The sequence below is a fragment of the Ambystoma mexicanum genome, chromosome 6q (genome assembly GCF_040938575.1).
Source record: "Ambystoma mexicanum isolate Mex_15411 chromosome 6q, UKY_AmexF1_1, whole genome shotgun sequence".
Taxonomy (NCBI): Eukaryota; Metazoa; Chordata; class Amphibia; order Caudata; family Ambystomatidae; genus Ambystoma; species Ambystoma mexicanum.
In genome coordinates, this window is record NC_090937.1 from 248,406,668 (window position 1) to 248,429,659 (window position 22,992).

Below are 22,992 nucleotides of genomic sequence, written 5' to 3' on the forward strand. Positions count from 1 at the left end.
TATTATTCTAACATATTCTACCATATAACGAGACTGGCTGGCAGCTGTGAAATGATTAAATGCCCTGCGGATCTGCTTCAAGGCTACATTAAGGAGGGAGCCGGGCATTCTTCCTGGCGCTGCCTACGTTTGTGTTTCAGCGAAACTCTTGTTATCCTCTCGGCCCTGTGGCCTTGTCCTTTTCTTATACAGACAACAATGTTCCACAGTCGAGCAGTGTAAGCGGAAAATATACTGCGAAGCAATAGGAACAGAAAGCAATGAGCCAGGGTTAGAAAACAAAATGGCGATTCTTGTTACATCAAAATGGCCGTTCATTGGAAAACTCGAAAACCTATATTCTGTCGTATCGTGCATGAGACGGTTGGCCCCGGCCACCAAAATGCGTTTGCGGTCTCAAATTAGATTTCTAGACTCACAATTCTACTGTAAGCTTGCAAAAGTAAAAGTAGACTCTACTTTAACTTTTGCAAGTTTACATGCAGTGGCGTAACACTACCTTTGGGGGTCCCCCTGCAAGCCATGCTGAGGGGGCCCCCTCCAGTTCAGCAACAAATCATGGGTCGCACCACACTCTGGGCTGGCCTAGATTACTACTACACCAGTCAAAAAATTCAATACATGCATGTCACCAACAGTGCACAGGAACATTAATGCTTTCATTAATTTCATGCTTTGCTATTACTAATGGCATGCCACAATGAAAACATGTCCAACTGGCTGTACAATGGAGACCAGTCTAGACAAGTAATAACATATTACAGTAAAGCATGGCAGGCAACATTTAGACATACCTAGACTGGTTGTTTATTTTATCACAGATGCCCAGAAAAATATACAATGCCAAAGTAAGAAACGGCTAGACTGGCAGCAACCAAAAGCCAGACTAGCCAGGTAATTACACTTAGCATAACTGCTTAATCAGCGATGCCCAGTTAAAGAAAGTCAAGCCAAACTAAGAAATGACTAGACTGGCTGCACCAAAATGCCTCTCTAGCCACTAATACCACATATCATGCCTGCTTAGCCTGGAGATGGATTGCCATTACGATTTATCCCACAATCCCTGCCCCCCACACGTCCCCCTCCCTCCAACCACATGCTCCAACCCCCAAAATCAGCACATCGGCCCAGAATTCCCTCCGCGTCCCTCTTCCTTGTCCCAGTGCTGACGTATGAGGCACCTTACCTCATAGATAAGTACAAGGACGAGGAAGAGTGGGGCTAGGAGTAATGAAAACTACAGGTAACTAAGCCAGGCATTACCTCCATGCCCCGCTACCTCATCCCAGTACTTGTGTATGAGGCAAAGCGCCTCATACACAAGTACTGGGATGGGGAAGAATGGAGATACGAGTAATGAAGATTATCAATAAGTAATCTTGGCATTAAACACAAGCAGTGGCACAACACCATTGATCTGACTGGGCTTTAGTCCTCTTCCCCCACCCCCTGAAATTTTGGGCTATGTTGACTCGACCTGGCTGACCTACAAATCCGTTGCCGGACAGAACAGGACACAGATGTTAAACGGCAGCTGTGTTTGTTCCTAAAGGCCCAGCAAATACGAACGTAAAGCATTTCACTGTTCGTTTTTAGGCATGAGATGGGTTTAGTACTTGCATGCCAGGGGAGTGATTGGAAGGGCAGAGAGGGGGCAGGAGACCGCTCATTCTCACAGCAGTCCATAAGTGGGTGCTTTCAGACTTAAATGAGAGAGGTAACTGCTTGTAACATTGAAGCTGCACTAGAATAGTATCATTAGAATGCGTAAAGAAGTTAGATGCCCCACACAAATAAATGTGCCACTCCCCCACCCCTCGTCAAGTTACACACACACACACCACCCCTCCCGCCCCAGCCACCCATACATTTGAGTGTGCACACTTTCACCATACACTCACACAGGCATATCCAGGACGCATCATGCACTGACTCATTAATGCACATTATATTATATACATACATATACACACACTTAAATGCACACACACACACATTTAAAGAAAATACATTTTCTTACCTTTAACCCGTTGGTCCAGGGAACGAGACCTTCAGCTCCCTGCAGTAGCCAGGAATGCTCTTTCCCATCATCTGCAGAGGATCGGGAGGCCCCCATGTCATGGGGTCGAGGGAAGTCCCATTACTTCAAAAAAGAAATGGTTTCTTTTTGAAATCACTCTGACTTCATAAAGAAATTATTTCAGTTAAAGGACCAAACCGGACAGAAATAATTTTGTTATGAAGGCAGAGTTACTGCAAACATAAACTATGGGCCTCATTATAAGTGTGGCGGTCCAGAAACAAGGGTGCCTATAAGCTTTCCGGCATCCTTGTTTCCGGACTGCCACAGTCAGAGTATGCCTGCTGGGACCGCTGCACCCAACAGGTCTGACCCTGGTGGGTGCAGCGGCCCCGGTCGGTAAACTCATCACAGAAGCACATGCACCATTAGTGGCAGTGCTGGTGCTTCCGTGAACCCATGGGGATTTACATTTTCTGGCACCTACCTTCCCAGTCCACCAGGACTTGCAATGTCCCGGTAGCACCGGGAAGCTAGGTGTCAGAAATGGTATTACGAGATCGGCGGCAACCCGCCAGTTACACCGGCGGTTTACCGCCGACCTCGTAATGAGGCCATATTTCTTTTTGAAGTCATAGGGCTCCCCGCCCCATGCCTTGGAGGCAACTAGCCTTTAAACTTCCACGTCATGAGGTGGGGGAGCCCTCGGACTTCATAAAGAAATAGAATCTTTTTTTAGTCACTCTGCCTTCATAAAGAAATAATTTCTGTAAAAAAAAAAATCTTTATGAAGGCAGAGTGACTTCAAAAAGAAACTTTATTATTTTCTGTTTTTAAATTTCTTTTGTAAAAAAAAAATAAAACATTTTGTCTGAGGGGGCCCTACCAGGACATGGATGGGGCCCGCGCCCCACAGAGGGTACAGGAGCTCCAGTTACACCAATGTTTACATGACAACTGCAGCCTGCAACGCAGGCTGCAGTTGTATTTTACGGCAGTGACATAAATAATCTGGGGGGGATAAAAGCTATTATATCCCCCCCCCACTTAAAATTGTGGGTTGGATTTGTCCCCCCATCCCCTCTATGTCCTATGCCCATGTCAGCAATGTGACAACATGGTGAAAATCCTGGGATTTGTGATGAATCTGATGTAGTCATCACTGTTTTCCAGGGGGTGACCTCCTCCCATGTGGCCAAGGGACAGCAGTTGCTTCCTGACCCTGGGGTTGGCTATCTGAGGGAGGAAGACATGGAAGGAAACAATCTGCTGAAGTGGTGGTGTCCATGGATGAGACATGGTATCCCCGCTTTCCCCTAATGGCACATTGTGGTTCTTTCTCTGCTCCCTCAAAGGAGAATGCTGAATTTCCCCAAAACAGTTCTTCAGATCAACTTTCAAACATTGATTTGCCCTCAGGACATGTTAAAACCATTACTCCAATGTTTTTTCGTGCAAGTTAGTAAAAAGAAACTATTCCCCAAAACACCTTAGCACTGCGACGAAGAAGAGGAATGGAGGAATGCAGACCAGAGGAAGCCCCGTGCACAGGTAACGCTGTAGTTGTGAGTATACACCAGAAGAAATGGCAGACTGCTGGTGGGAGTGGACCGCAGTTCTTCGTGTGGAAGAAGAACCAAAAGAGAAATATTGGAGCCAATCAGCTCGTACAGTGAGCAGTAGAGGATGACACGAAGAAGGTTCAATGGGGGAACGGCAGAAACAAGCACAGTGCTCTGGGGTGTTTGCCAGTGAAAAAACACAAGAAAAAGCTTACCGGAGACCAGCGAGGAGAAGGGAAGCCCAGACAGAACCACAGGAAACAGGAAAACCGAAATCCAACGGATTAAGAATCCAGGGGCTGTCATCGGCAGGCTGAAAACAGACCAGAAAACACCACGAAGAGCTGGTGAGTCCACGCTGGAACGAAGGGAGCACTGGGGCATAGTGGCGAACACGCCATATGTTAAACATTGAAATATCCAAATCGGATAAAGAGAGAAAATAATTTCTTAATAATGGAAGCAAGATGTTAAAAGCACATTTTCCTCAGTAGGAAATCTTTGGTGTACAGTGTAAATTAACCCACAGTGCTAAGGTGGTGAATGATTGGAAGTGTGAGCAAAACACTAATGAGGGAATATACTATGGACTAAAGGAATTAGCCAAAAGGGGTAATGTGGTAAACTATTAAAGATGGAGTTGCAGAGATAGGCAACTACACAAAATCATGGCAGCAGAGTATACCGGCCAATTACAAGTATGTGAGAACAAGAAGCCCTGGCTGGAGAGTATACCAGGCAATTGAGAGTGTGTGAAAACAAGAATCCCTGGCAGGAGAATATACCGGGCAATAACAATTGTGAGGAGACAGGAAGTTCTGGAAGGAAAGTACACCAGGCAATTACAACAATGTGGATACAGGAGAACAACAAGTGTGTGAATACAAGAAGCCCTGGCAAGAAAGCACTCCAGGCAATCACAAGTGTGTGGATATAGGGAAACCGAGAAACCCTGGCAGGAAAGTATACCACGTATCCGGACAACCTCAATGGCCAAAGATAAATATATATGACTTTGGTATTGAACAAGAGGAAAGACAAGAACTATTATTGTAAAAAAATTGTGAAGAATCCAGGTAAAGGGAGATACCCTCTGGATTAAGGAGCAATATCTTTGAGAGCCTTTATGGTGGAGTTATTTATTCCTTTTTGAACACTTTGAAACACTGAAGGCCAAAGACATTATCTTTTCACCTTAAGAGTAATTTAATTCGAATGTGAGGGTCCGAATAGGACTTCGGATACAGGATGGTTTTGTTTTGGACATTCTGACATAGACAGATAGTTTTGAGTTTAGGTAGGGAAATGCCTTTAGCGCAGGGACAGCAAGGCCTTTTCCCAACCCCTTTTATTTACCAATAAAAGCCTTTAGCCAAAACCATATTTAATATGTGTCTAACAATTAAAGCCTTTAGCCAAAACCATATTTAATGCGTCAGAGTTTCATTCCTGACCCTTCCTAGATTGGTCATTTATGTTTCAAAATAAATGTTCTAGGGCCTTAGCCAGGTTCTTGTGCTAGAAACGGTTTTCCAAATGCTTGGGTCTTAAGACTTTTGGATTTGACCCTGTTCCTGTTTCAACAGAGATAGCTCCCGTGCTCCCAATGCTGTCTCTCGTTGAAGAAAATGGTGGATAGAAATGTATCTTTATTCAATAGGACATATTCGCCTCGTACCTGTATCAACACACCATGGAAGTCTCCACATTAACAGTTGTCTGGTGCGGTTATAACCTGCTGGTATTAACGTATATCGACATGTTACCGCACTGGCTAACTACAGGTTTGCCAGTAAGGTGGTAGAATGAAAATCACTGGTATTACAGGCGCCGGTAATGGGACTCCATGGAATGGGGATTGTCACCATCACCCAGCACTCGTAATCAAGTGGACATTCCATTGGACCATGTGCCAGTAACTGCAATACAATTTGCTGGTATTCTGGCGGATTTACCGCCAGAATACTGGTAAACTTGTAATGAGCCCCAATGTCTTGTGTCATTTAGTTTGCTGAATATCTTTCTCACTATACGGTTCTTGGTCCATTTGAATGCAAAAGGAGTTTTTTTTCCTGTTGTTGCAGGTAAAATTACAAACCTCTTCCTTTTGGGCTTTCCTTCCTGCGGGAATGTTCCTGGTGAGTGTTAAATCTCCACTAGTTTGTGGGGTATCTTCACATCTCTCTTTAGGAGTAGTTCATTACACAGGAGACACAAGCTCTCTTATGTATTCAAACAACATTTTCCAATTCACTCTACATTAAAAAGGATTACAGCTTTTCCAGTGTCAGTTTGCTTTAGGGAGATCATCTTATATTTAATTTATCTCCACAGGTGGGAGACCTACAAGGGAGCCATCTAGAGACAGCCTTACCCCTGAGCTGGACGGTGGCAACAAGAGAGGGCCTCAATTCCGGTCCTTCGCCCTTGTACCTATATGTATCTGTGCGGAACCACGTCTCCTACCATGCCTCTTAACAAAGATACTCAACAGGGTTTCTCCAGTCCTATCGATTGATTGACCCCTTGTGAGAAACCTGAAGGTGTCTCACTTACTAGTCCCAGAGGTACTCTCATCCAGGTGGCCAGAGCATGCCCATCGCTATTGGATCCAGTTCCTGGGGGTGGCCCAGTGGGGGAGGATCACCTGGATGAAGGGGATTTGGGGAGTGGAAGTGGGACGCTGAATAATGAGACGCGGAATCTCCGTCCCTATAACACCTTTTCCCCATCCTACCCCATAGGATATCTAGAAATATTGCCCCCCCCCCTTCCAACACAAACACCTTCCTACACTGTGACAAACAATGGACTAACACCAGAGCCATTTACCTGACATGTCCCAACACAAGAGTCAGGCAAAGTTAGGCAATTCACAATAATTACACACACCTGACAGCCCTTTCTCTTCCCCATAGGGATAAAAGACAGAGCCTGAGAGCACACCTTGTGCTAGGGCGAACGCACGAGGAAGCAGCTATTCTGGACCGGCAGTTCAAACGGAGGAGAAAGGCAGCGAGACCTGAAAGGACGACGAGGAGGCAATTGCCCTTTTCAACTCAGACCCGTGAAGCCTCCGAAAGGGAAATCATAAAACCGGGAAGTCCAGCTGGCATGTGGTGTGATGGGTGTCAATGGCACACAGGGCCCTCCTGCATTGAAAGCTTAGGCGGGGAAAAGCGTTTGCTGCCATGGTACCGTCCTGGACTCCCAAAACAAGAAACTCCAACAGTTCAGCAAAGGCATTGAGTCAGAGAGAACTGATAGAAAACCAAACTGTGCTGGGCCCAAGGTTGCAACATTGTTTGAACTAATAACTTTTGCATTTGAACTTTGCACCGTACCTTTCCTGAGGTTTCTTTCAGAGTGGTCCGGCGCTGCGGGGGCACTCATTCGAAAGACTCTGACTGGGGCCTTTTTGGGTTTTGTTGAAACTACAAGAACCAAGGGGCCTTGGAGAAGGCCAGCGTGAGGTGTCAAAGGGGTCATATGAGGGTCGAGCAAAACCCCTTGTGCAATCTAAAGTCTTTGACACATTGAGAAGCAAAATAAACTGTGTTAATAGAACTGTGTGCAGCCTGACTGGGGGCTTTAAGGAAAGCCTGAGTGGGGGCTGAGACCCGGGCTTAGGTAAAGGCAAGAACCTAAGCGGTCTAAAAAGACTGTCATGAGATTGTGAACTAAGGCAAGTGTGAACCCGACTGAGGGATGCCCGAAAGAAAGCTAGGGGAAGAGAACCCCCCGCTTCTCTGATGAGATGATAAAATCATGAACTGTGTTAGAATGGCTATGTGAAACCGACAGAGGGATGCCAAGAGAAAGCCAAGGGAAGTGAATCCCACATGGTGTTGAAACTAAGTGAACTATGATATATTTGGCAAACGTGAACCCGACTGTGGATTGCCTGCGAATCAAGGTGAATAGGAATGCACCCATGAACATTGTGTTGACAAGCGTGAGCCCATCTGAGGGATGGCCACAGTGAATGATCGTTTAAAACGACATTGAGACTCTTGAATGTTACCAGGTGGTGATATGGTGAATGAAAGGCCGTAGTGAAACCGACTAAGGGAGGCTAACACTGACAGAAGGATCCGAGCCCAGCAGAGGGGGATCCTAGTGTGAAGAGAAACTATCTGATGTACGGAAGGAACTTTTTTGTTTGTTTAAATACATCAGGCCCTCTGAACCAAGAGACTTTTTGCATGAAAGAGACTTGGGCACACAAGGCCCTGATGCTAATAAAAGGAACTGTGAGCTTGTGCTGGAGAAGCCCAGAAGTGTGCTGTGTTCAAGAGGCCCGTCTTGTCCCATGCTAAAAACGCGGTGAAGGGAGACCCCAGCTATAGCATTCGGACTTAACATTTTGAGAACCCTTCTTTCTTTTCTTGTGAACATTTTCCCACACTCTTTTGTAACATAGCGGTAAGGATTGGCAATAGTTTTTTTTTAGTATAGGCCCATTTTATTTGAGTAGAATCCACAAGGATTGTATTATTATTTGATGGTCACAGCTTGCTCCCATCTTAGATTTAGGTTTAGATTAGGTGTTTATCTCACCCATTATACAGTTTAATAAACAGCCTTGAACTGTGATCACCTTTGGCTGTCTATTCTTGATACCATGCCTTCCAAATACCCCACACCCACTCGCATTAGCACAGAGCAACCTGGTGAAAACGTAGGAGAGTCACAACAGGAAGCAGCAAGCATAGTTTCAGTCCTAGTGACAATGCAGTCCGGGGTAAAGGTACAGCAAGGCCCTCCCATGTACATCCACCAAACTACCAGGGACAACAAAGACTTGTCTATGATATTGAGAATATGTACCCCCAAGATCCGAACAATTACAGAGACTTGACAGGCTGCCATTATACAGCGAGGGCCTGCAGAACCAGTGGGCAGGGTTTAAGCCCTTTTTGCAAGATTCCATTTGCACATACATGTCCAGGGGCAAAGAAAGTGAATTAGATTGGATAGGGAAAAAAGAACCAATCGCTGAGAATGGAGGGGTATTTAGGAGTGTAGAGGAAACTGGAAGTTGTGAGTAAGGTCAACAGTAGACGAGGAGGATGACCAAGAGACCAGCAGGAGGAAGGAAGGAGCAGAGGATGGTTAAAGAGAGTGTTTGAACAGGTGAGGTATTGGTCCAATAGTGGTTCTGCAGTTTGTGTGTGTTTGTGCTTTTTGAGCCAAGCCCCATGCGAGCATCATCACCCTGGTAAGATTAGGCCCTGAGGCCTTTTCCCAACTCGACCTTTTCATGATAAGCACCAGTGCTTCCGGTTGTCTTTCCCCTTTTCCCCCTCCCCTCTGCATCATCTCCCAGCACCTTTCACCTTTCCGCACACCCACACCGTGAATGGCCTGGGCTTCTAGGAAGTGCACTTTGTGCCTGGAAAGCTCCTTTTGGAGCCAAGCCCCATGCAATCACTTCACCCTACAAGACCTCTGGTAAGGTTAGGCCCTGAGACTTTTTCCCAATTCAACCTTTCTACAGTAGGCACCAGCGCTTCCTGTTGTGTCTTTGCCCTCCCCTTTGTGCATCCTCCCTCTGCACCTAACCTCTCCCACCCACCCCAAAGTGATTGTCCCTGGATTCTAGGAAGCCAAATACAGTGCACTCAGTGCCTGGTAAGCACTTTTTTGAGCCAAGCCCTGTGTGAGCAACATCACCCTGCAGGACCGCTGGTAAGGTTAGGCTGTGAATCCTTTTCCCGACTCGACCTTTCCACAGTAAGCACAAGCACTTCCCATTGTGTCTTTCCCCTTCTTTCCCCTCTCCCTCTTTGCATCCTCCCTTTGCACCTCCCCTTTCCTGCTCTTCCACACAGTGATTGGTCCTGGGTTCTAGGAAGCCATCTTCACCAAGAGCCCCAGTGTAGCCTTTCCTGGCCAGCCGGCCAAGGGCCATGGCAAAGGGAATCTCCCTAGAGCAGCCCCTATCCCGTTTGCACCTGTTCGCGCTGGACGCATGACAAAGCATTCTAAGGTGGTGTAAGGAAGGCATGGTATCAAGAATAGACAGACACAACCGATCACAGTTCAAGGGTTTTTATTAAACTGTATAGGTAGGGTGCAAAAAAACAAATCTAAATCTAAGATGGGAGCAAGTTACAACCATCAAATCAAAATAAGGCAGTCCTAGTGACGTTTTGTCAAAATAAAAGGGCCTATACTAAAAATAAAAAACGATTGCCAATCCATACAACTAAATACCAAAAAGAGTGTGGGATAGGATTTATAAGAAAGAAAGAAATGTTTACAAATAAGTCAGGATGTGGTAGCCGGGGGTCTCCCTTCCCCACATTTGAGCACAACACACGCTCAAGCTTTCCCAGCACGAGACGACAGTTCCAGCATCAGCCATTGGGACCTTAAGTGGTTAAGTCTCTTTTCTATAAAAGTACATTGCCTCTGAGGACTTGATTCAGTCAAAATAACAAACAAAAGTCCTTTTTTGTTTGTGCGTTGGGTGATGACTTCTGGGTCTAGATCTACGAACAGTTCTTAGAAATTTGAGGACCTTCGAAAGTTAGCTTATCTTGCTTCTGATGGTCTGATAGATTCAAAATAACAAACAAAAAGTTCCTTTTGTATTCTTCACCCCTGGTTCCTGTTCTTCCTGGCTCAGACCCCTCTCGAATATCAGCCTCCCTCCCATCGGGTTCACTCTGGCTTGTATTCAAAAACAATTTCTCTGTTGCATTCACATGTTGTTGGGGTGATGGCTTCTCACCCCTAGATCCCCCTCTTCCGGGCTCAGACCCTTTCTTTAATATTTGCCTCCCTCTGTCGCATTCACTCTGGCTTTTGCAAAGATATTTTCACCTTTCGTATTCACAAATCTTAATGTCTTTTTAAACAGTTCACCGTGGATATCCTGTGTCTGGTTCACCTTTGTCAACACACTGTTCATTGGGCTTTTAGACTTCGCCCCGTTCTGTAGGCATCCCTCTGTCGGCTTCACCCTTGCCAATCTACAGTTCCTTTACTTTCTTCTGATGCAACATTCACTTTCCTTGTGTTCTCAATGGTTTTCCGGTCAAAGACCTTTGACTGTACAGGGATTTTGCTAGAGCACTTCAACCCTTTCGTAAGAGACCTTTTCGCAGCTCTCCTACGGCCTTGTGGTATCAGTAGTTTCTTTCGACACGGGATCAACCAGATTCTCTCTAGTGAGCACCCATTTGGGGCCGGACCCTCTCTAGCTGGTTTTCCCGTAACAATTTACAGTCCTTTGAACTTTCCTCAATGTGCTACTTTGCGACTTTCATTCAACATAGTTCGGTTTCTTTATCGGTTCCCCTTCGACTCATCGGCTGTGAAGAACGGCTTGGCTTTTCAGGATATCTAAAGTCAAGGCCGGTACCACGGTAGCAGGCGTCTCGCTCTGTCCTGCTTTCCAGCGTAGGCACACTCCGTGTACCATTGACATCTGCTGCAACACACTTGGGCTATTGTTCACAGTCTTACGCTTCCTTCCACTGAGGTCTCGCCGGTCTGGGTCAGAGAGGGCAAGGTTGCTTCTCTCCTTGGCAGCCTTTCGGTGCCTAGCGTCTTTCTCTTCCTCTTGAACTGCCGTGCTTGGATAGCTGTCTCGTTGTGCGGTCTAATTGCTTGTATTGTGCTCTCGTGCTCCACCTTTTATCCCTGTGGGGAAGGGAAAGGACCATCGGGTGTGTGTGTGATCCCGGTCAATTGCCTGAATCTGCCAGATTCTTGTGTTGGGACATTTCAGGTAAACGGCTTTGGTGTTTGTCCGTCGTCTTTCGTGGTGTGCAAAGTGTTCATGTCGGAAAAGGGGGCTGGGAGTGTTTGAGTATCCTACATGGTAGGTTGGGGAAAAGTTGTTACAAAAAGGGGGATACCGCATCTCACCCATTGGTGTCCCACTTCCACTCCCGGGGATCCCCCATCCAGGTGATCCTCCCTCACTGGTCCACCTCGAGGAACTGGATCCAATAGGGATGGCCGTGTCCTGGCCACCTGGATGAGAGACCCCGGGGACTAGTCAGGGAGACACCTTCATGTTTCTCGAAGTGGTAAGTGTTGGAAGCTCAGCCATCACTGGGACCGATACCCTGCAACTATTACATTATTACTACTTTACTCTGCGTTTGTGTTGAACCTCGCTGTGCTCAGAGGTTTTGCTACTATGTAGATTCCTGCTATTGTTTATATCTTGCTGTGTGCAGTTTTTGCTACTGTGTTGATTCCTGCCCTGTTTAAATCTTGCTGCATGCAGTTTTTGCCACTGTGTGGATTCCTACCACTGCTCAATTTTTGAAGGGTTCAGAAGTTACACATTATGATCGCTTTAAATCTTGCTGATCTCAGAGGTTTAGCTACTGTTGATCCTTGCCACGTAGGACACACAATCCTAAATTGTGCTACTGTTGACTCATGCCATTGTTTAAATCTTGCTGTGCTCAGAGGTTTAGGTATTCTTGAGCCCTGCCACTGCTTAAATCTTGCGGTGTCCAGAGGTTTTGCTACTGTTTGATTCTGCCACATAGGAGAGCAGCCACTGTTTAAATCTTGCTGCGCTCCAAGGGTCTGCTACTATGTTGATTCCCGTCACTGTTTAAATCTGGTTACAACCAGAGGTTTAGCTACTGTTGATCCCTGCCACTGTTTACATCTTGTTGCGCTCAGAGGTTCAGCTACTGTTCATTTCTACAAGATAGGAAGGCTGTCACTGTACAAATCTCACTGCACCCAGAGGTTTAGCCTCTGTTCATTCCTGCAACTGTTAAATTGTATGGCGCTCATAGGTCTAGTTACTGGTGACTACTGCTAAATAGGAGAGACACCACTGTTTAAACTTTGCACGCTCAAAATTAAACATTGCGATTACTCTAGATCTTGTTGCACCCTTAGGCTTTCCTACTGTTAAAGGCATGGTCTAGTAAAAAATGGTATTGTCCCTACGGGTCGGCCATGTTTTTTTAAGCCTAAGTGGCTCGATTTTAGAAAACTTTCCTATGGACCTTACCCGAGTTTTAGTCCATTAAACGCATGCGAAAACAGGCAGTAGGGCGCCGCCATTTTGTGATAATCCTATCACTTGCCGCATCGCCCTGGCTGACCTGCTTCTGCGGCACTAAATCAATTCCCCCGCCCCTGAGCCTGACATTATCCAAACATTCATATTCCCCGCCTCTCTCTGTGACGTTATTGTGCTGCATAGGCAAACGCGCCCAGTAGTCTTCTACGCGACTTCACACAGAACCCCGGAAACCAACACAGACCATCTCACAACACAGCGCGCCACAATTCGGAATATGAAACTGTACTTTAAAATCAAACAGCAACACGGTACATTTGGTAAAGTACATTTATTTGACATTAAATGTTTAGAAAATATCAATTGCCATATGAACTCCGAAAGCCATTTATTTTCTTTTATCTGTATCCGCATTGGTACACAGGGTGTTGCTTTTCGTTAAAAGAAGCACTTTGGAAGCACGGTGAACCGCAAGGCTGTTGCATCAACTAGACACTAGAGTCCATCGTAAAGGTTGAAATGTTGCTTCTAGCCACTAGTACAGCGTAAGGGCATGTGGGCCCTTGGCGATCGTCCCATAAAATTGTCAGTGTGCTCCAGTTGTTCACACGAAGCTGCAGGTGTCTCACGAAGAAGCCGTCTGCTGGTGTCTCAAACCGATGACAGTAGCAGAAGGGGAGCAAATACCTGTTATGAAAACAAAAAAATTATAATTAGTCTCGCCAGCCGATCTTCATTAATATTACTCATTTTATTTATTACAGCCGATCAGAAACTATTTGCTTGCAAGGATAGTTCAATGGAGTATGTTCGGCTCTAAAATCAATGCGAAAAGTAACGAAATAAATCGAGGCCAACACACAATGATAAACGACAGTTAGTCTACATGCGTGTGGAATGATATGATATATGATATGGCATTTGTAACGCGCCTATACACAAGTGTTTCAAGGCGCGACGAGGCAGGTGGGGAACAAGGGCAGACAGACAACGATCCTACTAGGCCAGGTGTCTTTCTGATCGCGCATGGGGAAGGGGGGAGGGGGGTAAAAGTGCTGTACATGGTTAGTCGAATACAAGATAAATAATAGGGCCAGCTGGTGACAAGTGCAAGTTAAATGCTGGGAGAAGGGGCTGAAGGATACAGAGACAGTCCCGTAGTGCAGGTAGGCAGTGCAGGGAAAAGTGGCTGGGCCAAGGACCGAGATCGGTGAGACCAGTGGACCTGCATGCCCATGTGCCCACTACGAACACGTTTTCCTTGCTTTTCCTAGCTCTTAATTCATTCATTTATTCATGCATCCATTCATTAAATCTTCATTCCGGTATAAAAGCGTCTAAAGATTTACTCACATATTTGAAATTTCCATTGTGTCTCTTCGTAATGCAGTCTGTAAAACGGACCGTGCTCTTGACAATGATTTTTCGTATACTGAACTAAAATGAAACTCGGTCTAGTTTCTGAATTTTCTGCCTTATCGTCTCTTACGTTTTTGCGCACCCCCTTCAAATGTAGTTCTTTCGGCATGGTCCCTGTCTCAAGGTCAAAAAACAATAGACCCTTATACTTCCAGTGCGACTTGTGGGCCTCATCTGGGCGCTGTCCTTCGCATTCTTTATTTGCAACATCACGTAGTAAAGGCATCTGTGAGAACTTGAAGTTTAGAATCCCTCTGTCGTGCGGCTCAATGTGCAAATGCGAACTGGCTTCTCTCCCAAATGCCACGGCCCGCTTGGCACGTTCTAAGGTCCCCAATTTTGTCCCCGTTGTCTGCGAGCTTTGCAGCCCAAATGGAGACATTTCATTTTTGGCGGAAGGTCAGGGAAAGTATAAAGTACCACGGGAGTTGAGTTAAAAGTGAGATTTATTGTTTGTTTGTTTGTTTTATTATTTGCAATATGCAAGCCTCCCCTCCGTTAACAGTGCGCAAAAGTGCGCAGCATTTACATTTACATGAGATGAGACATGAGAAAAATATATACATACACATATATGAGGTGAATAGAGAGACACCCAGCTTGTTCGCCACCCATGATGGTGAAGGTAGGTGTTAGGGTTACAGGTACACTGTACAATAACATTTATTTACAAAAAGACAATCGTATTGCAATTATTTAAACCGGGATTTGTACTTCACAACCAGCTGTGCTTCGGGTGGGCATGGCACAGTTGCAATGTTCGGTGGCAATGGATCATTGCTCTGCACAGAAACGTCCAAAATTCCATATCTGTGCTTCTCTAACACAGCAACAATAAGGCCTTTCACAAAGTCGAACTGCATTTCATCATAGACTGGTTTGATCACCCATTGCTTACTTCGTTTTGAAAACACCTTAGTGTAGCGAGACATCCTTACTTTACCCCTAGTCCTAGATTGTTCACGTCCGACATTGCTGTTATGGGCCAAGACCGCTAGTAGAGTGCGATGTTTCATGCCCTGAAAGCTAAAATGCAAGCGCTTTGGCCTGTACTTTAGGCACATATTGTGGAACACCTCCAAATCTCCTGTGTGACAGAATTCTGCCAGTCCTCTCAAATCTCTTGATAGAGTTTTGTCGAAAACAATCTTCTCAATGACTTTGTGTGTCGGTGAAGATGGAATCAACCACTTCTTCTTCCGTGCCTCCTCTGGGGACAAAGGGCCATGTTCACATTGGTGGAAATCTTGATTTTCTGTCCAGCGGTGAACGTTGGTACAGTGGTGCATCAGTGACTGCCATTTTTCAAGTAGTATTTCCACTGACCCTTCACAAGTTTTTGAGCTCCACCAAAGATGGTTGGTGATAGAATGGGACCACTGCAAAATACTTTCAAAACCTTTTTTTTTCCTGCAGCCGAGATTTTCTTACTGATTGATTTAGCAAGATGCCATACGTCAAATTGATGATTAATATGTGGGAACTGCTTTCTCATTGTCTTGACAATTGAAACGTGTCTGTCCGTGGCTATGAGGTCGATTTGCATTCCCCTTGATTGTAGATATTCCACTGATTTTATAAATCCTAGTTTCTCCATGGCCACTGAGGATGTACATTGTGTTACCTGCACGACCACAGAACTCACAATTTTCTTACTATCCATGTCCCGAAAGTGGTAGGTGCAGTACTTGGCAGAAAATCCAGGGCTGTCGCACTGTCCATCGGCGGCTAGCCTGAAACGTTTCCCTTCGAATGTACTTACTAGAGACAATTGTTCAATTTTCCAAGCATCACTAATGGCCGGAAACAGATAATCACGTTGGTATATGTAGTACAGCGATTTAGAAATGAAATGAAGTCCAACAAACTGAAAGAAAGCCTCTAACTTTCTAAAACTGGAGCCACTAAAAAGTGATGCAGCTGCACACAGTAGATTGCCTGCTGGCATTTTCCCCAGCATTGTTTGTGCAGACCATGAGAACCTATGATTTAATCTACAGGCGGCATTTATTTTGACGTTACTGCCTTTTATTTGACGAGTCACATTAATCAATGGCTTCCCACATACTTTCCCTCTAACGGAATGCACACATTTCAGCATACTTATAATTTCCATCAAACAACTGTCGAATACAATGTATTTGCTCTCTATCATTAGACTGTCATCCTGCGTCAACGTTGTTTCGGCCTGTGACGTTGCAGAGATTTCAACACATTGGAAAGTAATATTGCTGATATCAAGTTCTGATGCGTCTATGGATGCTGCAGCTGGTTCATTCTATGTCATTTCGACATCTATTACTTCAACATTGATGGGAGAACACAACAATGTCGACAGGTTTTTGGGTGGCAAATTTTTGGCGGGTGCAGATTGTGTGAATTGATCTGCAACTACTTCAGAGCTATCTTCAATACATTCAATAACATCTTCTTGTGGTGGTGCGGTCGCACTGTAGCAATGGTCCAATGCAACTTTGCTGTATTCTCCAAACACAGTTAATTCATGTTCTGGCCATTGGACATGAGCATCTCGAGCCTGAACACGCCTGGCCTCAATTAATAGTTCCTCCATAGTGTACATGGTCTGGCAAGCAACATCTCTCATTCGCTTTACTGTCTGTGTATGTATAGTTTTGACACCCACGGGTAACTGGAGGAGAGATTGGAAAAGGGATGTTCAGTTTAAACACAAGATAAAGTGTAGTCCAATTGACTGGAAAAAAACATAAAATATTCCCCAGCACAAACATTTTTTTAAAGTTATGAACTGTTTGTAACTAACCTTTTTTGTTTTTTTTTCTTTGCAACTTTTTTGACGCGACCTTCAACATCTGCACGCTGTAGCTCCGATTCGTTTCCGCATGTCCTCCCTTCCTCTTGCGCTGCAACGACTATATTTTCTGTATCCGCATAGACAGCACGGAATGAGGCTCCATCGTCTCCCTGAAACATAGTACTTTCATTACTATGTATCAAAATATTGTTAGCATAAAACACACGTGAGGACGAACACACAGGTACATCTCAATAGCCAAACACGATTTAAACATTGTGGCAACAATCAAACGACAAGTATTCGACCAGTGATGATCTATTTCGATGGAGCTGTCAGTATCCATACCTCTGGCTCTGCATGGACTGCCATGAATGGTTGTATTGGAGAGGAGGCATCCGCATCTCCCTGAAACACAGTACTTGCATTAGTATGGTTTTCAATATTGGAAACATAACACACACTTGGGGTCGACGGCACAGGTACATATAAAGAGATAACCACAAATGATGCATTGTCTAAAACAATCAAGGAAAATATAAGTATTCAGATTTCATGGACTTATTTCTCCGATTCCTTTACATCTGCATCATCACAATGGGATGTTGTGATTGTAGTGGAAGCTCCGTCGTCTCCCTGAAACACAGTACTTGCATTAGTATGGTTTTCAATATTGGAAACATAACACACAATTGGGGTCGAACGCACAGGTACATATAAAGAGATAACCACAAATGATGCATTGTCTAAAAGAATTGAGGAAAATCTAAATATGATCACATTTCATCAACATATTTCTCCGATTTATTTACATCTGCATCATCTAAATGGGATGTTGTGATTGTAGTGGAAGCTCTGTCGTCTCCCTGAAACACAGCATTTGCGTTAATAGGGAAGAAAGTATAGCAAATGGAATCACGTTATATGATCACGCATGATGGAGCTGTCAGTATCCATACCTCGTGCTGCTGAAGAATATCTATGGATGTTGCAAATGTAGTGCGCACTTCCGGAAGCTGTTGCGCAGATTGGTATAGGCATGGTCCCGCTTCCACTTCCACTTCCCCTGGAATTACTTGAATGTCAGGCTCTGCATCAAGTGCAGGGGTTGACGCTCCATCAACTGCCTGAAACATAGTACTTGCATTAGTGAGGATTACAATAGTGAAAACATAACACACACCTGGGGTCGACAGCACAGGTACATATCAACGGCTAACCACAAATGAAACATTGTGTAGAACAATCAAACGACAAGAATTCCAGCTCTGATGATGGCGCTCGATGGAGCTGTCAGTATCCATACCTCCTGCTGGTGAAGAACATCTAGAAATGTTGTAGATGTGGCAGACGCTTCAGCATCTCCCTGAAAGACAGTACTTGCATTAGTATGGATAACACTATTTATAACTGAAAACAAACACCAGGGTACGACAACTAAGGTGTATATCAATTGGAAAGCACTAACCAAACATTCGGTAAAATAATTACACAATAGAATAAAACTATTACTTGACATGCATAAAACAAGTCTGTAGTGGATTAGCCTAGTAAGATTACCTGATACGGGCTAGAAGTGGTTGATAACTGCGACCACGTCAAGGATGTAGAATGTTCTTGCTTCAGATCCAAGGGATAGTCAAGAAGTTGTAAAGGTAAATTAATGATTGATAATGAAATGCCAATATTAAAAATAGCTATGTAAGGCGACAGAATACTTGAAAAATGCTCAATACAGCACAGTTCCCTGTTCCCATATATATACATTGCGTTTGTGGTTTATGAAATCGAAAAAGAATATATTGATAAATGTCATTATTCAAAAAACTATACACTCATATCAATATCGAAATTATTACAAGGGATAGAACACCTACAATATCAATTAATCCATTTGGCTACCTACACAGTACCGCAAGGCCTAAAGCTAAATCCGGACACTTGACTCACCGGTGGCGGAATGTGGACGAATAGAGTGGGAATAGCGTTTTCGAGCAATTTCCGTGTCGTTCGCCGTTTATTCTTCTTTGTTACCCAAGATGTTGTGTACATGTCCAAGGAAAAGTGCCGGCTGCAGATGCGGTATCGATCACCCCTCTTGTCCTGTAAGACTTGTTGGACTCTACTTTCCAGCTCATCCAGTGGATATCCGCAATGTCTGACCCATTCTCTTATTCGATCAACAGTTTTCGGGAATACATGCATTGTAGTGCCTTCAGATTTCGCATGGGTCTTCGAAGGGCAACCGCTAATCGAACAGGCAGGCATTGTTGATAAATCTGAAAAGTAAATATCGACATTGTTATACAATCTTCAAGAATAAAGATTTGATACAATGATCAATGCAAGGATTGTTTTGGTCGCAGGAACTATACCAGTTCATTATGTGTGGCTTAGTATTTGCATAAGTTGCAGAAATGTATAAATGATGTGACTCGTCCCTTGGATGTTCTGCCTTGGATGTTCAAGTCAATAGCAATGAGACCAATGAACATTGCACTACTGTGTACACTACTCGGAAATAGATAGAAATTTAGAAATCTGCGAAATATGACTAGGATACATGGCCTTACCTTGACCAACAAACAGTTGGATTCAGCAAGCAGAGCAGTATGTTGCAGGAGAATAGGTGGGTGGCCACAGGTAGCACACTGATGGGTTTGCTCTAAGCGGTCACAGAAGTTCACGGATAGCACGACGACGAGCAGATTAGCGTAGATCTCCATGGTTGCCAGGTAGCACGTTCAGGAGTTTACTTGCAAAGCACAAAGATGTTCTCATGAGACATATCAAGTGGTTTATAAAGTATTAGAAACAGGGGTGTGTTTGTGAATGAATGACGTATGTATGTCGTGGTATTAGGGGGGCGGCCTGCTTCAAGGGGAGGCCTGGCTGGAGACACAGGGTCTGAGGAGGCCATGTGACCGATGGCCCCTTGGCGTGGGATAACTTTTGAAGTGTACATGTAGTTTGGCACCTTGGCCTTTCGCGCCCCTGACAGCGCGCATCCACTGGCACAAACCGCCTTTGATAGAGGGGGGTGGGCTGGATGGGCCTGGGGCGTGCAGATAAGGCACAGGAAGACTGCTGAATGGAGACACACTTATGTGGATTGCAGGGGGGCTGCCTGCCTCAGGGGAGGCCTGGCTGGAGACATGGGGTCTGAGGAGGCCATGTGACCGATGGTCCCTTGGCGTGGGATACCTTTTGAAGTGTACATGTTGTTTGGCACCTTGGCCTTTCGCGCCCCTGACAGCGCGCATCAACTGGCGCAAACCGCCTTTGATAGAGGCGGGTGGGCTGGATGGGCCTGGGGCGTGCAGATAAGGCACAGGAAGACTGCTGAATGGAGACACACTTATGTGGATTGCAGGGGGGCGGCCTGCCTCAGGGGAGGCCTGGCTGGAGACACGGGGTCTGAGGAGGCCATGTGACCGATGGTCCCTTGGCGTGGGATACCTTTTGAAGTGTACATGTAGTTTGGCACCTTGGCCTTTCGCGCCCCTGACAGCGCGCATCCACTGGCGCGAACCGCCTTTGATAGAGGGGGGTGGGCTGGATGGGCCTGGGGCGTGCAGATAAGGCACAGGAAGTCTGCTGAATGGAGACACACTTATGTGGATTGCAGGGGGGCGGCCTGCCCCAGGGGAGGCCTGCCTGGGGACACGGGGTCTGAGGAGACCATGTGAACAATGGCCCCTGGGCGTAAGATACCTTTTGAAGTGTACATGTTGTTTGGCACCTTGGCCGTTCGCGCCCCACACAGCCCCACATGCCAGCGCTCATCCACGGGTGAGAACTGCCTTTGATGGGGGGGGGACGGATGGGCCGGTGGGCGTGCAGATAAGTGTGTGGGAACGAGGGGCCATCAGGCCCCTCTCGATGGCCCCTCTCATGCTTTACTTCTCAGTAGAAACTCGGACCAAGTGCCTCCAGTAGTGGGTTCACCCCTTGCCCTTATGTGATAACTTTGGTTGACAATCGCGTAGATGGGACCACTGAGCATGACTCTTCCTCTGAGATCACTGTCCTGCATGTGAACCAGCCTGAACTAAGCACATCGCTCGTTCATCTCCATAAACGTGTCCTTGCCCACGCACCCTCGCCAGTGGAAACTTACTGCCATTGTGACCCTGTGTACCTGCAAGGTATTCTCTTCAAGTGCCAGACCACTGACCACGACATGATGCCCACCTAGAGATCCCCAATTAACATTAGACCCCTACTGCAGTATATCGTTGCTTATCAATAACAAATGCCACATACCAGAGATTCTTGTGAGCACAGACCCACACTTCAACCGGTGTATTATAGTGGTCAAGACCCTTAACCTAAGGCCTGTATAATCCAATGTTAATTGTTAGTATAGATATATGTGTGACTTTTATAGAGAAATAACCTACTGAAAGACTTTGAACAAGTGTTATTTACTGCATGCATTATCAAGAATATTTTATGTTAGCTTAGATAGTGACCACCCTGCTTCACAGCGACCAGACCTTCACCCATTCGGAGCACAGATGTCTGACGTCCATCCTTGAATGGAGACACACTTGATTCATTTAAAAAAATCGAAACAACCGTTGTTAAAATATATGTGGTGTTTTATTTTGTATCTTATTTTCATGACACAAAAATACAAGACTTTAAAGATTATACAGGTCAGGTTGCAGCACAGCGAGAGAAAATCCCTTGCACTGACCGCTGTCACTCGGGAACATTTCTCTTATGGCACGAACGGCACAGGCGGGTATCACTCTTCGAACGCGGTGTCCAAGCCCCCCGTGGAGCCACCATGTAAAGGAACGATAGGCCACCAGCCTGTACCACCTGTGAAAAGGAATGAAACAAACTGTTTTTAAATGACCAAGATAAGTTTTTATAAACGTTTGTTGTCAATGACAATTCTTGTAACTAATGGCATTCTGCACGGACAAATGCTATCTAGACAATGCACACTATTGAACGACTTTCATGCGTTACTATGATATGAATATATAATTTTGGATATAGTAGAAGACCATGAAATAGGAGTGGCATCACAAACAGAGTATACTTACTCGTTACTCGGATTACGAGGACGAACAGTTGCGCGAAGTTCGTGCATAAGCACCATCATTATTCTCAACACGGCCCGTGTGAGGCAGGCTGCCCTGAAGTCTGGCAGCTCGGTGATGCATTGCGGTCGTGGCTCGCCTTCCGAAATGTAGGCCATGCATCCCGAGTTTTCTCGGCAGCAGCAGTTCTCCTCCTCGGTTGGCATTAGCTCGCACCGATTGCATGTGCACCAGGTGTAGACGCCGTCCATGCGACTAGGCCCAGGCTCTTCATCTGTTGATTCGTCCTGCCAACTGCCGTCCGAATCCCCATCGTTTTCACGTGCTTACCTTTCCAGTAGTTCCTCCTCGGTATACTCGGGCTCGTACATGTAGGGCATTATTGGAGCCATTGTGTGGTAAACAAAGTAAAATAATTTACCGAGATGGTACAGGTGTTCACACGGGCTACAAGCGGCGAAGGTAGCTGACCAGAGCACAGAAACGAGTCACAAAATACTCTAAGTAACACATAGAGAGGAATGGAATCGAAAATTTGCTGCTGTGTGTTGTGAAACGGTCTGTTTATACTTATTGAGGAAAGAGGCGTCTTGCCATTTCCATGGCGACCTGTCATTAGCTGAAGCGCAGCGAATGTTGACACAAGACGTGCTTTGGCGTTGGGAAATGGGCGGTACGAGTCTGCTGATGACAGGCTCAGGGGCGGGGGAATTGATTTTGTGCCGCAGAAGCAGGTCAGCCAGGGCGATGCGGCAAGTGATAGGATTATCACAAAATGGCGGCTCCCTGGTGCCTGTTTTCGCGTGCGTTTAATGGATGAAAACTCGGGTAAGGTCCATAGGAAAGTTTTCTAAAATCGAGCCACTTAGGCTTAAAAAAACATGGCCGACCCGTAGGGACAATAAAATGTTTTACTAGACCATGCCTTTAATTCCTGCTGATATCTCAAAGTCCTGCTGCGCTCAGAGTTTTTGCCACTGTATGGATTCCTGCCACTGTTTAAATCTGGCTGCATTCAGTAGTTTGCTACTTCCTTAAACTAACCACGGTGATCACCTCAGCTCAAATCTCACGGCAATCTAAACTTTGCCACCGCTTCAGGTCTAGGTGCACCTCAAAGTCCGGTACTAAGTAGAACCCAGGTACCC